The sequence below is a fragment of the Bombus terrestris genome, chromosome 8, assembly GCF_910591885.1.
Source record: "Bombus terrestris chromosome 8, iyBomTerr1.2, whole genome shotgun sequence".
Classification (NCBI taxonomy): domain Eukaryota; kingdom Metazoa; phylum Arthropoda; class Insecta; order Hymenoptera; family Apidae; genus Bombus; species Bombus terrestris.
The window spans coordinates 3,787,910-3,804,454 of NC_063276.1; the positions used below are offsets into that span (position 1 = coordinate 3,787,910).

At 39.8% G+C, this 16,545-nt stretch overlaps 1 long non-coding RNA gene across 4 annotated transcripts; it reads left to right on the forward strand.

Annotated features, from left to right (window-relative positions):
* Positions 1–12: 12 nt before the first annotated feature.
* LOC105666001 lies at positions 13–15,689 on the forward strand. 4 transcript variants are annotated; one of them, XR_007224981.1, is made up of 10 exons: positions 13–217; positions 366–5,072; positions 5,179–5,471; positions 5,564–5,961; positions 6,298–8,695; positions 8,785–10,958; positions 11,036–11,179; positions 11,264–11,401; positions 11,492–11,607; positions 15,202–15,689. It is a non-coding gene; the product is annotated as an uncharacterized LOC105666001 (long non-coding RNA). The 4 variants fall into 4 exon arrangements; XR_007224983.1 differs by having other exon boundaries at positions 366–3,518; positions 3,590–5,072; positions 5,179–5,961; XR_007224980.1 differs by having other exon boundaries at positions 5,179–5,961.
* Positions 15,690–16,545: the final 856 nt, after the last annotated feature.

Consider the following 16,545-nt stretch of genomic DNA (forward strand, 5'->3'; position numbering starts at 1 on the left):
GTGTAGGGAAGAGGGTGGGTTATGGGGTATAACGCGACGAAGAACATCCGAATAAAATAATAATAAACCGCGGATACGTTTCAGCGCGCGTCGCTCCTTCTTCCGTCCTGATGCTTCGCCTGTCTCTCTTTCTGCCTCGGTCTTTCCTGTTTCTGCGTCGCCTGAAATAAATGAGTCGGGTCTAACCGCTTGAATCGAACGAGCATAATGAGTACAGGTTTGTGTCTCTTTTTCTTTTTGTTCTTGTTTGCTTTTTGCTTTTAAAGTTGTTCTCTATGGTAGAATTGGACAATTATTTTTTGCCTGGAAATTCGATGTATTCATCTTGTCATCATCTACATATTTGGTTCTTCTCTATGTTGTAGACGGATCGCCAGAGGTGTACGACGATGATGTATTACGTCTAAAATTGAATCCTTATTTTCTGTTTAATATCGAGAACAAAAGGAACATTCATTTATTTAATACAGTGATACATTCGAAGTTTACGAGTATTTAATGCGAACGATTATTTTTCTATGAATTGTCAGTTTTTTTAGATTGCTTATCGAAATTTTCTTTGTATTAATATGCCGCCATCATCGTTTATTTGTAAAAAGATGATTAAGTTAATTTATACGAAACTGAATAATTCATTCATTTCGTCTGGCCGTTTTGTAAATGCAAGACCACCGAGGCTGCCGCCGGTAGACTGACTACATGCGAGTGAAACGCGACATTTTAAGGCTTGCGTGACACGGATCGATATAATTTTCTGCAGTTTAGATCGTTGCGAGAAGAGGTGGATTCCAGGTACTTGGAAAAAGAAGGTCAACAACACCACGAAACAGCAATGTTCACCATGGAGCAATTTGCAAATGAAAAAAAAGGATAATATTGCGAGAGGTTCAAAACATATACAATTAGCTTACTAGCTTATCTTAAATGTAATTCATTAGGGTTTAATTCTGTATAAGTTGATTACAAATGATACCGACTTATCAGTTAAAAGATAGTCGGAGAAGAGATGTCGTTAAACCGGAAGAATCTTTTCTCTTTACGTACTAATTTTAATCTCGTTTCAACGAGGGGATATTGAATGTGTTGAGGAATACCCTAACATGCTGTTGGAACAAGAAATGACATGTATTGGACGTCAGAAGAATACTTGAGTTAAGTAATTTGCTTCGTAATTCGCTAAATTCAATTATGAACTATTTTTAACGGATCTACATTTGAAAACGTTATTAGAGGCATGATAAACAGTAGAATATATCATGTACATTGACAAACGAAAAATTATAGATACATATGTCTATGGAGAAATACCGAGTGCAGGACGAAGACAAACTTTTATCTATTAAAAAATTTAAGTCTCATCGCTATTTATAAATCTATAAAATTACGAATTTTTTGATGATAAAAGAATGTGATTGGATCATAAATGACTCAAAGGACGTAGCAGGGCTAATACAGAAAGCCATCCACGAACGTCTCGTCGAGTAACGGAGCCGGAGCGATCGACCTCACAGTTCGAACGACTTGGTATTCCTCGTGGTCGAATCGTCGTGAGTCATAGCGATCACTCGGCGGATTCGCAGATCATATATTTATCGCGGCTGTACGAAAAGCCCGCTGAGATGTTTCTTCTCAGGGACAAATCAATGGGGCTGGCGAGCCGGCGGTGGCCGTTTGATGTCAAGAAAGAGCTCGACCCGCTCGGATTCAGCTATCTCGACGTCGTCGCCGACGGCGGCATCCTACTGCGATAACGCCATTATGCGAATTCGCGATTTGCATATTTCAGAAAGCGCTGCACAGGAAAGCATAAACAACTCCAGCCGCTCCGCGCAACGAGAGCGCCGTGGCTTCCTCGTCAGAAGAGTTACACGCATGGAAGATTTACGGAGAATCCAACGGTTTCCCTTTTCCCTTCCTTCTATCCTTTTTCCTCCTTCTTCCGACTCGTCGTTTTCTTCGCTGTCTCACTTCTTCTTTTCTTTTTTTTTAGGGAACCTCCTCTCGCACTTTGTATTCAGGCATAAATGCATGGCGACGCGAAATGGGAATTGGCTGAATACCTCCAGACGATCATCTCGGGGACGGAGGAGGAAAAAACCGGTCCAACAGTTTTGCTAGACTGCAGCTCGCGGTTTTCGGGCCGAATCCCGCGACCGAGGCTAATCCTTGGAAGACCATCTTTCGGCATGCTGACTGATGTGTCTCTCGAAATAGACAGAAGATCGTTTGTATATACACGATTTTGTTATTCAGCACGGTGTACCTTACTTCAGCAACTTTGCTGTCTGTAGTGTATGGAGAATACGGAATGTCTTCTCTTTTCCTACCTTTTATGTACCGTTTTAGAGTAACTACATCTAGGAGTATATAGCATAATAGAGTTATTTGAGTCACCTAAGCTTCAACGTCCTGAAAATATATAGCTATCGAGTTGTCAATGTATATAATATACTTCACTGTTTTATCAAACCATTAATTAGCAGTTAAATATGTAATCCATTTTCAAGTTTAAAAATTGTTCATGACCGATTTTACTGAATTACATAGCGGATTATTTAGTCCGACTCAAACATCCTTCCGAGTCAAATAACCCTGTCTAAATGGTTCTAGCCATTAAATTGGAAAAATTTAGATCTTAATTTAATTATGGAAGATAAATTCCAATTCTTCACAAGATATATACAATTTATCTTCGTATTATTAATGTCGTATGCAGATAATGGTTTATCACGGAGATTCTTCATCTCCATTCAGCAGTGCTGACAACCGAGCAGAACGGAGGGCACGAGACCACCAACAGACAAGGATCGACCGCCGTAGATCGCCTTTTCCGCGCATTATAATGCTAACGGTCGCTTATCAGGACAGCATAAAACGTTTCAGCGCTAGTTTCGCCGCGATAAGTGGCGGAGCGCGCGAAACCGCGCGCTCGCTTACATAAGTAATATAATTGATTCGTTACAAGCGCTCCTACACGACAGATAAGTTTATCTGTGACGCGCATCGACGAAACCGGTTAGATAACGAGCGCCGCTACATCATATAATAAGCTTTAATTATTCGGATAATGAAGCTCGCCGTCCTCTTCTAATGACAAATAACATCGGCTCAACCATAAGCCACTGCAGCGAAACCATCATGTCGAAACTTCCGGAGGAAAAGTCACATTGGCTTTCCTCGACGTTTCCTTCGACTCTACGGTGTTACGGCCCTTTTAATCTGCCACTGTTTGTTTCACTTGTAATTTCAATCTGCTCCTAGTTTACACATCGCCCAAGACACGAAAAGCTATCATAGAGAAATGTAATTTATTTATGATAAGTTGAAAATTATAGTTGTGTATGTCAAGATTTTGAGAATCTGGATCTAATCATGTACCTTAACTTTTAAAAGCATCAAATGTTTCATAATTAATTAAGTTACAACTTTATTCTTTGTCGCGATACGTTTTCATGACTTCGAAGAATATAAACGACTCTTGAAAAACGACTACTACGAATGATATAAGAAGCTCAGAGGTACAGTGGTAACAGTGGTCCATAATTTTAAATTGTACGTCTTCAGTTGCTTTTGTTTCATCCTGTTCCAGTTTACCAGTTCGAAGAATCCCGAACAACCTGTTAAACTGATCGGGCAAAACCTGGAAGACGTTGATCTTGGATGAAAGAACAAGTCCCTGGTACCAACTTCCATCTGGTGTCTTAACGAGCAAACATTTTAATAAACTCGTCACACCGGTGCACGGGCCAAGATCGAGAGCCTTTCCAGATCTCGAATTTCAATTTTCACGCGACACTCCGTAAAGTATCCAGAGGCAAGAAGGAACGCGGCAGTAAGGAATCGCTGAGAAAGATCTCGACGAAGGAAAAAACGCGTTTGCCGTCAAATACCAGCGATCAGGCGGAAAGAAAGGAGGCTGGATGATGTACCGGTAGATCCACGTTCCACGCCGGATATTTACGTGTAGCCCGATGGCCGAACTCCTGTCGAACATCGGGTTTTACAGCGTCGAGCAACGGCGTATCGTTGGCCATCATCGAGGACCAAGGATCCGGCGACTGGTTACACACAAGTAGATGGATGAAGGTGGCTGGAACAAGGTGGCGGTTGATGGGTGTAAATTCAAGATACGATCTTCTCCCTTCTGTGTCCCTTTCCAAGTGGATTTACCGACTGCTGCGCGTTCTGTCCGCTTTACTCGGTTTTTAATTATCTCCGGGGTCCCTGAGACAAAGGCGTCGCCGCCGTCGTCAGCCAGGTAAACGTTTCTCTGTCTTACCTCCTTTGGCCAACGAGGACCGGGCATGTCTGACGAACCTTCTGGAACTGGGACGTGACGTATCGGCGCTGGAAAGCTGAAGAATCCTGGCAATGAATCGATTGAATATGTAAATGGGCTTTTGAATTGTTTGGAGGAAGTTCAGAAACGAAAAATCGAGGAAGATAATTCTTACATGGATAAGAACTAACAGTCGTGTTTTAGAAGATATGCCACTGTAGTATTCGATGAGGAATTTTAGAAGACGTATGGATTATGGAACGCAAAGATGATTTATCAACTCGTTGGTTCGAACAACGATATAAATTTAATTGTTAGATCAGGTACTTGGTTTATGATTTAGATTCCATCATGAAGTTGGCGAATGGTCTTCATAGAGTTGCGCTAGGCCGCTAATAAAAGATGTCCCCGTCTGGTCGCATTATCATTTTAATTGCTTCGTTTTGTGCTGAACCTTTTTGCCAGATCCTTATCTCCGCGTCGGGACAAATTAGCACCCCGACTGTGTGTTCGGTTGAAACCTGTTCGCTGGAATCTGCAAATTACCTTTTCTGCCGCCTCGATATAAAGGACGCCGGACATTCGGAATGGCGCGAGCGCGCCTTTTACGCCAGCGATCTTGCGCCGAGTGTTGCAAGTACAAATGAGCGAATTTACGTCCCGAAGAGCTACGACTCTCACTTTCGATGCATAGCACCGTAGGAAGAGTAGCACCGTGTTTTGCAATTAGAAGCGTTAACCGTATGCTACTAGACCTTTGCAGGTTCTATTGGCGAAGAAATTCCTCTCGAAGGTAACCACCATAGTCCACAGTTACTGGGAAAAGTTTTGCAATTGAAAGCTTCGAATGTTACGAAGCCTTATAATAGAATCCGTAGTAAAGTAGAATCTTCTTTAAGGAGAATCGTCTGTAAAAATGGCCATGATTTCATCACTAATAACGAGCAGCCTATTAGCGTTGATAAAAAAAATTCCTGAGCACTAACTCACGAAGGTATCCTAACACTTGTAGAAATATTTTACGAATACATCATGCACGTTATATAGAACATTTTGAAGTACAGACTTTTAAAGGTAAGTAAACTTTTAATGGCAACATTAACTTACTTTTTGGGGCGATTGTATACAGCACTAATGAAATTTCAAAATATTTTTTATAAGACATACAGTATATACATGAACGTTTACTAAGGTAAGTGTCCAAATACATTTTTGAGCCACTGTACATCGAAAACCTCGGTTACAATTTCCATAGTTTTTTTTATTTGTTCTTCGACAATCAAGCAATGTCCAAGACGGAGAATCTGCAGATTGACTTTTTCGCTGCTCCCGGGGCCGAAAGCGCGGCGGAAGTGATGAATGGCGAGGGCAGGTCTTTTGAGAGCGGTGATCTTTTCGGCTGAGAGGGGTACACGAAGGACACAAAGCGCCGCTATCCGCACCATCAGTGTCCGATACCAGGCTCAGGTGACGCACTTTCCAAAGAGGTACCCATGCTGCCAGTACCTTTATTAAAGCGAAGACAAGACTCCGGGCCCTGACACAGAGCCGACCGATGACAGAAAATATTTACAACGTCATCTTGCCTAGACTGGGCGTTTTCCTGGTCATCTTCGACGGCGCCAGCCTCTCCTTTCCATGACCATTACGACCGTCGCTTGTTCTCCCCTCAATTATTATAGGTACCCTTCCATTTCTCTATCTCAGAGCTTGTAAATATATAATTTATTAAAGAAACATAAAAATTAAGGTGGTACATATGGGAGATGTTACTCCTCCGAGGATTAAATTCGATGGGCCAATACTGTTGTTAGATACATTAGAGGAATTTTTTAATTTAGGAGTGACGATTCTTACAAATTTGAAATAGTGAACTTTAGATAGTTGTTCAAAAAGTGTATTGAGTCATGTTTAAAACAAATTAAGATTTTATTTAAAAATGTGTCATATCATTTAGTTTAATACATAATTGCATTTGTATTGGAGTGGGGTCCATTTTAAAAGAAAGAACATTTCAGGTACACATTGGGACAATAGCTTTATGACAATTGGGCGCGATTCAGTAACTCTGAGGGACTTGGGATCGTTGATCGTAAGTCTAGTTTAGCAGGATTACGCTAAAGGATGTTGCTATGCTAGAGAGAGTCCATTCATCGGGTACTAGGAAAATCCTTTGTGGTAACGATAAGCTTATTGCGACAATTTCTGTTGTAGATGATAATCATTTTGGTATAGGATAAGTTTGAAGAGATTATTTACCAATTATCGGTCCCTGTAAATCCTGTTTTTCACGCGGTCAAGTCTCTCTTATCCGAATGAATGGTTTATCTCGATAAAAGATAATCTTCGTAAAGAAAGGCATAGAGTGGAGCATAGTTGAGCATAGTTGAAGATCTAAGAACCGTCTAATATTCATTGAACGACACTATTACGATCGAGGTTGAACTCGATGAATTCTAAGAAGTTTCAACATCGAAGGAGAAGAAGGGGGTCTGATTCCCTGACAGTGGTTAATTACGACGTTCGCTCGTTAATTCGCCGAAGTCGATTCGCGATAGCGACGGGCAAAGAAAAGTGGGAGACGACAAACAACTCCTACGAGGAATAACTTCTCATTTCCTACTTACTGTCAATTATTTGGTTAGAGAGCCAATTAACTCGGCTCTCCTCGCGAGTCGTAGTCGAGCGACGACGACGCTCGATCAACGAATCGAAGAACGTCTCCTATTCTGCTTACGACTTAATTAATGCGAGCCTCGTCGTTTCATTGTTCTCGATATTTGCATGGAACCCCCGGCCCCTGTTACTAAATTATACGCTGTATCTGCTCAACCATGCCGATGCATACCGTACGTGCAATTTTCTATTGTTCGAAATGACGCAGCGTTAGATGCGTTTATTAAAATCTCGTCTGCTCGAGCTTTCAACTGTGGGCTCGATTTCTGAAGTGTCCTTTGCCTTTTCAACTTCTCTCGTGTTTCCCAATTTTTAACTGTGTCTGTCTAATATGAGGATGTTAAAACGATTGAGATATATGTTTCTAGTCACATTCTAAAAGTTCATATAGATTCTATAAAGTGTTAACTATTCGTTAGGAATAAACATGGAACTTTATTAACGCAGGTACACTTTTTATTTCGACTTAAATTTAAATTGCTTAGAATTTTAGCCCAGTTACAAAAAAAGATAAGGGCAAGGCAAAGAGGCAAAGCAAAAGGTAACAAATTAACAACAGAGGAACATTAATCTATCGTAACGTTGAAAATGTAGTAAAAATATCAATTTTTGTATAAAAATCACTTTATTTGCAAAAGCAAATAAACCAATTTCTCATCTTTATTTCACCGTAGATTTCGTGTCAAGGAGGAACCGCCATCTGGCTGAGCATCACGAAAAACAACGTCCCCGGTCTCTTTTGCACGGTATTTGCCTAACTAATAATGTCAATAAGCCGACAAGTTATAAGTTATAGCTTATAGATTACTCTTTTATGATTTTATAATTTTTCGGGAAATATAGGATAATCAATGGAGTTATAATTTATAAAATCTACTGGTGAAGTTTCCTTTCTTTTTATAATGCAAAGGTATTTGTTAATACCGGTAATTTGTAACTTGTGACTTGTGATTTGTAAAATTTCATTATTAATATTACCTGAATTGTGCAAGAGAGACCATTTGTGGACGATAAATTAACTGCGTTTCTTTGACACGGGAGTACGATAATTCACGGTCCAGGCGGAGTAACGTCTTCAGGATAACGGTTGGAATACGGTGTCCCCTCGGTAAATTCAACCGGACATATCCGGCTTCGATCGATCCCTCGATACGAGGAGGATCATCCAAGGCACAGTAGACACGCGTGCCCACGATAATGAACGCGAGGGCCTGGGTAAAGGAAAACCGGTGGTTTCGTTCGTTTGACCGGCCGTTCCTCATCGTTCGTTCGGTGCCGTTGTCAATCGTCAAAACGAATTTTCGATGGCGGACGCAAAGAGGACCGGTGCTGGGACCCCCGCTGGGGTATCGGTTACGTTTAAACCGCGTTTAGGGTCCTCGAAAGCCAGCATTTCGAGGTTCCAACAGCAGCCCACGTTGTCGTAGTGATGGACTGAAGAGGCCACGAATCACCTGGTGTGATCAGCCAGACTCTTTTTTTGTTTTCTAACGTTCGTTAGTGGAATGTGGGAAATGCTGGTTTATGGATGCTACGAGACTGTGAAGAAAGGAAACAAGGAATGCGCAAGTGCCAACTTTCGGAGAGGTGGAGATCGTATGGATGTATGATTCTTTGTGAAACTGTCTTTGTTGTTGGAAGGTGGACAAGAAACGTTGAAAGAAATTATTACTATTAAGGAATGGAAGAACATAGTTAGATCGAAAGAGATCTAAAGAATGTAGCAGGATTAATCATAAGGTAAGCATAATATAGGCGAGCATACCTTCTCACGTTCCATGAATAAAATGGACCATTTATGTTTAAGCCACACTTCTTCATTGTTTTAGGTTGTTAAGACATTTAAAAGATTTCTAACATACTCGTCAATGTTTTCCATGCATCATACAACCAATCATTAATTCAAACATTAAAATTGTTCTCAATAAAAATACTACTTCAGCGAAAAGGGATTGAAAAACGAAATTAGATTTGAATCAAGAGTCAAACGATATCATCAAAATTATAAAAAACGACAAAAGGAACAAAAATTAGAAAGATTACTTTATCACTAGCACCGGCAGACAATCAGGAGGCAAGTAACCGAGCCGAGGCGCAATTAAACCGCACGAAAGTTCGCGAGGTCAAAAAATAGAAGAACAGAGGTGGCCATCGCTACTTGCGTGGCCCCGTGGCGAAGGGCCCGGGAGACGGTGGCGCCAAGGAGATCCGTATCTTGGCGCGGGGCACCGAGAAAGGGCTCCGGCTTCTCCCCACCAGCGGCAGCCCTCGTCAAAGATAACATCTGATTCCGAATCGTCCGTTCGCTCGTGTAGGCTTCCATGTATCCCGACTCGTTTTCTCGGGCCCTGGTACGAATGTCATCGTGTTCGCTTCTTACAAGCGGAACGGGGCTCCGAAAGCGGGCCCCAGCTCCCCTCCTCTGTTACCCGTCCAGCCCCACCATCACATCGGGTGCCTTCGTCAGCGCCGAATTAACGACCGTGCAGGCCCACGGCAGCATGCTACGGGAACAAGATCGAGATTAATTGCGAGCCATGAATCGAAAGAAAAGCCACCGATCGACTGGTCAAGACCGACTGTCTCTCCGACTTTCGTTAATTTATTGGTTAATTTGGAAACGCTCGACATACTTCATGGAGAGATTTGATGGAGAGCAAGTCGAGGTATACGATGACAACTTGGTGTTTCTTGACGATTTGAGTGGGCGAATTTCTTGTTGTATTGATTTGATTGTATTGATTTGACACTAGAACTACTGATTTACAATATGCATTGAAATATACAATATATTTGGTTCGGTGATTCTATTATGCAGTGGCTACAGAAGGTATTGGCATATCATTGTATTTATTATAGCATTCATGCACAATTTAATTAGGCCCAAATATATTAAATTTCGTAATACTTAGTAGTACTTCCGTATCATTATAACAATTTGATGCTATGGAAACGAAATGTAGAACCTTATAATCCGTCATTTTAATGACTTTACTAGTTCTGGTGTTAATGGTAGATTATTTCGTTTGTATTATTTGAATTATTTGATAAAGTTGATAAACTTGATCAAATTGATCGAGTTGATAATATTGGTAACAATAATATTATCTGTTAATGGGATTGAATTAATCATGGATCTGAGCTATGACCGACAAAATTTCGATTATTATTATTATTATCATCGTGTTCTGGAATTACGATCAGCGTGCCATTTGTCGAAGGTGAAACGTTCGGCCGGGGGCCGAAAAAAGCATCGTAGGCGCGGCCGACCAAAAGCGAGCGCCGCCCGAAAAAATCAAGCATTTGTATTCCGCGGAGATTTTTCAACGGCGGCCGGACAGTTTTCTCATTTCGTTTATGGCCAGCCGTAACATAACTCCGGGACCTACTACCGCCGCTCGACAAACACACAGAAATTTCGACCACGGGATCAGACCACGACTTCGCGTGGGTGGAATGGAGTAGCATCCTGGCACCGCTTTGCCAACCAAGAAGACGTCGCATAGTTTTACTCGTTAGATTGTTTAGGTATATAAATGTTAAATTTTAAATGACTCTGTAAGTGTAATTTATTTGGACAAATATTTTAATACCAATGCTATTAACTCTCAAGTGGTATCGTTGGCATATCTACTAATTTTTACATTATTTTATTTTGTTCACAGTTTTATATTTCACGTGATGAAAATGACAAAGTAAATAATATTAAAAGTAAGTAAATTAAAATTAATCTTTTATTGAATCATGTTAAGTGGTTCAATAAATGGACTCGGTTATGTGTATTTCTATCTTTTTTATTTATTTAAGCTCCGAACTAACACCGACTCATAATTATTTCTTTATTTTTTAAGATTAAAGAAATAATACACGATTATGTTTAATATAATTATTCAACTATGGATGCTTTTCGCGCGTTTATTGTAACGCCATCTGTGATAGCGTTATATGAAATAATATAATATTTGCCGCATTTGCAGTCGCAATTAATCTCATCATGAAAATAGTAAGTAATACGTTTTTTAAAGCAATGATTGACCTTAATTTTTTATAGAACAGTTATAAAATAGTTTGATTGATTAGTAATTTGATTGATTAGTAATTAGATGTTGTATGGAGCAATTATTACTAGCGACTCGTATTCTAACCAAACAATTGACGACATTCCAAGAACGTCAACTTTCTCTTGTAATCATAAATAATTGCAACGCAACGTTCATACAAAGAGTAAGTTCTTTTTTTAATATTAATCAACGTGTATTAATAGGATATTAAAAAAATGATTGTTTAATTTTATGGTTATATAAACAGGTATTTCTTCCGATAATTATCACCAATGTTTCCCAGTGTCTCCTACGCTTATTATCCAAAGAATTCATAATTTCTCAACAATATCAGCCCTTCTACTTTATCTTTGAACGTCTATAATTTAATACTTTTATACAAATAGTAAGTTTCCTCAATGGTAATTAATTTTAATACGCTAATTAAAAATATAAAAAGTAATGGTCTAATTACCTTTTTCTTTTCATTCATCAGTGTCTTCCAGTGTCTCCTACGTATGTTTAACATCTAAAGAACCCATAACACCTCAACAACATTAATCCTTCCATTTTACTTTTGAACATCCACAATTCAACACTTTCGTCCAAACAGTAAGTACATACTAAGATTATTTAACAACAATCGATTACAATTAAACGACTTGCAGCCATAAGAAAGTAGTTTCAATATTTAGATTGTATCTTAGAAAAAAAAAAGATAGTTATTAGGGTTTATATTTACAAGTGATTTGAGTTTGATCGATTTTGAGCTGGTTTAATTAAATTACTGTACAATGGAACTGCTTCCTTATTGTAGCAGCTATCCCAACTCTCCATAGAATTTTAAAAATTAGGCGTTCCAATTTTACACGTAAGTAAGTGTATATCTCGCGAGGCTATCATCATCAGTGTCTTTCCTAGTATCTTCTTTACTCATTATCCGAAGAATTCACAACATCTTGTAAACATCAACCTTTCTTTTTCTCTCAGTACATAACATCTTCAATTTTGTTTGCCATGGCGAAAAGTATTTGTCACCGGGTGAAACATTTCGTTTTTGAAAACGAAACGGCCAGTTTCGAGAGCGGAGTGGTTTGCACTGGAGACAGGTTCACGCTAAATGGCGGTCAGACGAGGCATGTCGCGCGCCACGGGGTTCCCGGTCAAAGGCGCCGGCGATCCTGCTAACCCCTTCCATTTCGGTCGGCCCTGTCACCCCTTTTCCCTTGGCTGGCATTCGTTTTTGGGTCCCGGTATGTGGCCACGATATTCTAATGGCGTCAGCGCATGCGTTACGCGGCTGATCGTCGCGGAACACCGAGATAACTTGATTTTTATCGCCCGATCGTACCTGCATTCGCAGAACAGCACGTCTTGAGATTCGTTGTGAAATGCATCAAATTTAAACATTGAGCGTGAAGACAGTTAGCAAAAGCTGAGTTTAGTCTGGAAACTGCCTAAGACAGACAATAAAAATTGGAAACTAGTGATGTTTCATTTTTCTCCATTATGTCAGTTTGTAACTTGGTAAAAGTTAATATTAACATAATAAACTGCAGGATTGTGCTTATCAGGGATTACTATAATATAATTAACTGGAAGAATCACATTTACTGAGAGAAGAAAAAAAAAAATTAATAAAAATGAACTTTTTCCATAAAAACGTTTAGTTGAAAAGGAATTTGTTTGTATTGAAATTATTGAGAAGAGAATAAATATGTAAAAAGACAACATTAGGTCTTAGTACCAGCAACTAGAATACAGAAAACCCTATAATTACAGGAAAACGATGCAATAAGAAGAGATTCTCGATATAACCATCAGCTAGAAGCTGAGTGGAGAGCCGTTCAGCCACAAATTCAGCATCGGTTTGGTGGTTTATCGAGGCAATTTACAAATTGGCTTCCGTTCCAGCGTTTCTTAGGCGCCCAGAAATGATTAGACCTCGCTGGACGGGGCACCGTTTATTCAAGCTTGCTTCTGCGAACGGCTTCTATTAGTATTTCTGGCCTCACTCCACCCTCGTTGGATAGCATATGGTTAACCAAAATCTTCTGAATGCCCATTAACATAACGTCGATACGCACCTGCTCGACGAAAAACGCAAAATCGAAAGACGAGTAGTACGTCAATCTACCATTTCTTTTTATTGAATATATCTTCACGTTCTTCTCTTTGATTTTCACCGAGAACAATGCAAAATTGTTTATATTACAAATAATTTCTGCAAACTTAATATTTAAACAGTGGATTATGTCGATATCGCGCATAATGAAATTCTTCTATTAAATTATAACATACATGTAGAAGTAGAAATATTATTTATAGCTAGTCTGCGGATATTTCTATAAATTCACATTTTTTATAAACATAATTAAGAGAATGAAAACTAAACAGAGCTTTGTTATCCTTAAAGATTATGAGTAGTAACATTATCATAATACCTTACATTAGACAATTTACTGCGTATTGCGCGCATTTAAATTTTCTATGAATGCGTTAACATTCTATACTTGTATCACATTGATGCGAAAAAGACAGCATATGTAAAAGAATTAAAAAAGAGACATATAGTGATATGTAAAACATACCTAACATTACATAGCTACCTACTATAAAACGAACTGCGTGTGAATCCAATGAATCTATATAGTATCTATGGATATCGCAATTTTCCGAAAGAAGAAGTTAAGAAACAACGTGAATCGATGAATTTAAACTTCTTATAGATTCAGTAATCATTGTAAAAGATTGCAATTAATTTTCCTTCTTTATTCTGCAGAGAAGCAAATAAAAACACCACCTGCTCCGAAGCTAAAAGCATCACCGTAAAATATAATAATCAGATAGCATCCCTCTGCCACTGAATCGTCCACGAAATACACTGTCCAATTCTTCGATCCAACCCCCGCGCCAAAGGAGGGCCACCAACGAAGGTCGAAAACAAAAATCGTCCGGCTAAGGAGGACAAGCGTGTCCGATCTAACCCACGCTCGGAACAATCCCCAGTGCTGTCGTTTACCGGGACGAATCCCTTTTTTTCAAGGGTAAGCCTCGATTTTATCTGAAATCGATGCTTTCGTCGCGCGCTCGCGCTCTTGCCCCGTCTCTTGATGATCCAGAGGCCGCTTTTTCTCTGGAGGGCCGGCATATAAATACAGTAAGATTAATACGCGGCCCACAAATCCCAAACAGGCCGTAGTTTATTGTCTGATACATCTGCGGGCCACCGCTGGACGCGTGTAATAAAACGAGCACGACCGCGCGCGCGTTTGCCTTATCTCGAAGGCTGGCCGGATCGAATGTGTGACAGACTGCCGACAATATTGCGCATTCCTGGCCGTCTATGAATTCGCCTAGGAGTCTCCTCACCCTCGAACTGTACGAGCCAAGCCTCGTCTATTTGTCAGGGAACGTCTGTTAAGGGTGACGGTCTCGATCTTCCATCGTTTATCGCGGCCGTGACGAATTTGTGCATCGTTATTTGCTTGGTTTTATTATCTATGCCCGGTGGCCTGGTGCCTTTCAGTGTCACGCCCTTGTGGTTATTGGCGCCGGGCTGGGACCGGCGTGATTAATTTTTTGACGTTTGGGGTTCGGAGTTATGCGTGAGATTTCGTGGATTTTGGAAATCGGAGATTGGTTTGGGGTGGTGATTGAGGTTTGTTGTAGGGTCAGAATGGTAGAAAATTCTTAGATCTGGTACCTAGAGATTTATGGTGTTCGGTATGGGGAATCATTTGTAGACTTGAATCGTTAAAGCGTGTTCCGTGTGTATGGTGAATTTTGTAAGATTGTTCAAAGTATTATATTGTAGTCAGTATTAAAATATCCATTGTATTTTCTTTATATAAATTTATGTTACATATTAGAAAAGAGGCGAAGTACTCCGTTCTATACCTGCTTTCCCATAACTTGATCAAGACTTTTCTAAGCCTCTATCTTGTTTGAATTCTTTATAATTTTTTAATTATTAAAACCTTCTAAATTTCAACGAATACATTCAATTATTACGTATATTATACACTTGCGGAAAAGATGAAATTGAGGAAAGGTCATATTTGTGCAACGTGGCACCTGATGTAGCGTTCTCATCTCGTCGATTACTGCAGATGCTCGCTCTCATCCCGAGGCCGTCGCAGTTTAAACTCGGGCTGATTTACTGTCCACCTTTACTCACCCACGTCGCGTCCGTTCTAATTGCAGGTCCGCGAGAGGAATATTTCCTGGTGTACACCCCTTGATCTTCCCACCTGCCATCGGCCCACGCGATGCTTCTGCGAGATACCGAGTTTACACGGGTGGCGGTCACCAGAACATTCGAATCAATGGGAAAGAAAAACTCTGAAGAGCCATCGTTAACGTTCGATGTCTCATGATGAATCGTTGGATGATACCATTGCGGTATACGTGAGTAGAATATATTTTGTATTTCGTTTCTTACAAATACATATATGTATGCGTTTCATTGCTTCGAGTTCTTATGGAAGATCCATTTTGGATGGATTCGCAAGGGAAAGTTCTCTACTTAGTTCTCTTAGAAACTTTTGTTCTTTATATTAATTTTAGAAATTACTACCAAAAGAAATTACGTTAATTAATTCTTTTCATGTCATTTATGTTCTTTATATTAATTGTCAGTAACTATAACCAAGGAAATTAGTTAACTCTAATAAGGCATTTGGACTTTTTTATATTCATTATAACACTAGAAAAGTATAATACAACTGCGCACAGATGACCGAAAACACGTGGCAGGATTAATTCTTAAATCCCATGTCGGGCGTTCCAGATCATTTGAAACTGACCTTAACCGATCAAGGGCCAAGCGATAGTCTATCATAATTTCATGTTATAGATATAAAGACCTAGAGTACTTTACATTTCTTATCGTTAGATTTTACATGTTACATAAAAATCCTATGACTTTATGAATTTATAGAAAATATGAAGGTGCAAAATTGCACAGAATGCAGGTAGTATGAAAAGTATGTAAAATATTCAGAGTGTAGTGCTTCTGAAAAATATGAATTTACCTAAAAACCTGCAGTCTACTAATCATATTCATAAAACACTTTACAGAGAACAGTACTAAAATCCTTAATCTATCCTGTGGAATGTAAATTGAATGAAAAAAATTGCAAATGAGAAGTTGCGACAACGTAACCGTTGGCCCTTGATGGATGAACAACCCTTAGACTTACTCCTACGCCGAAGCAGCGAATTGTTAGCCAGTCGCCCAATCGACATTCCGATTCCACCGTAATCCTCGAGGGAAACTTTTAACGCAGATTCGACGTTTCGATACCCGTTTGCTTCGTTCGTCGTTGGTTTCTTCGTAGCCGTCGTTTCCTCTCCTCGACAACCCCTAATTACGTAAAATAAAAACCGTCTGTTCGCTCGGTTCCGCGATCGGCATCGAGAAGTTACCTTTTACGATTTCTGGGACGCGGACTCGCGTCGTTTTCGTTGTCGTTCCACCGGTGGAATCCGCTTGTGATCACGTCTGCGAGAGAGGATAGACGAGTAAGCGACGACGGACAGATGAAT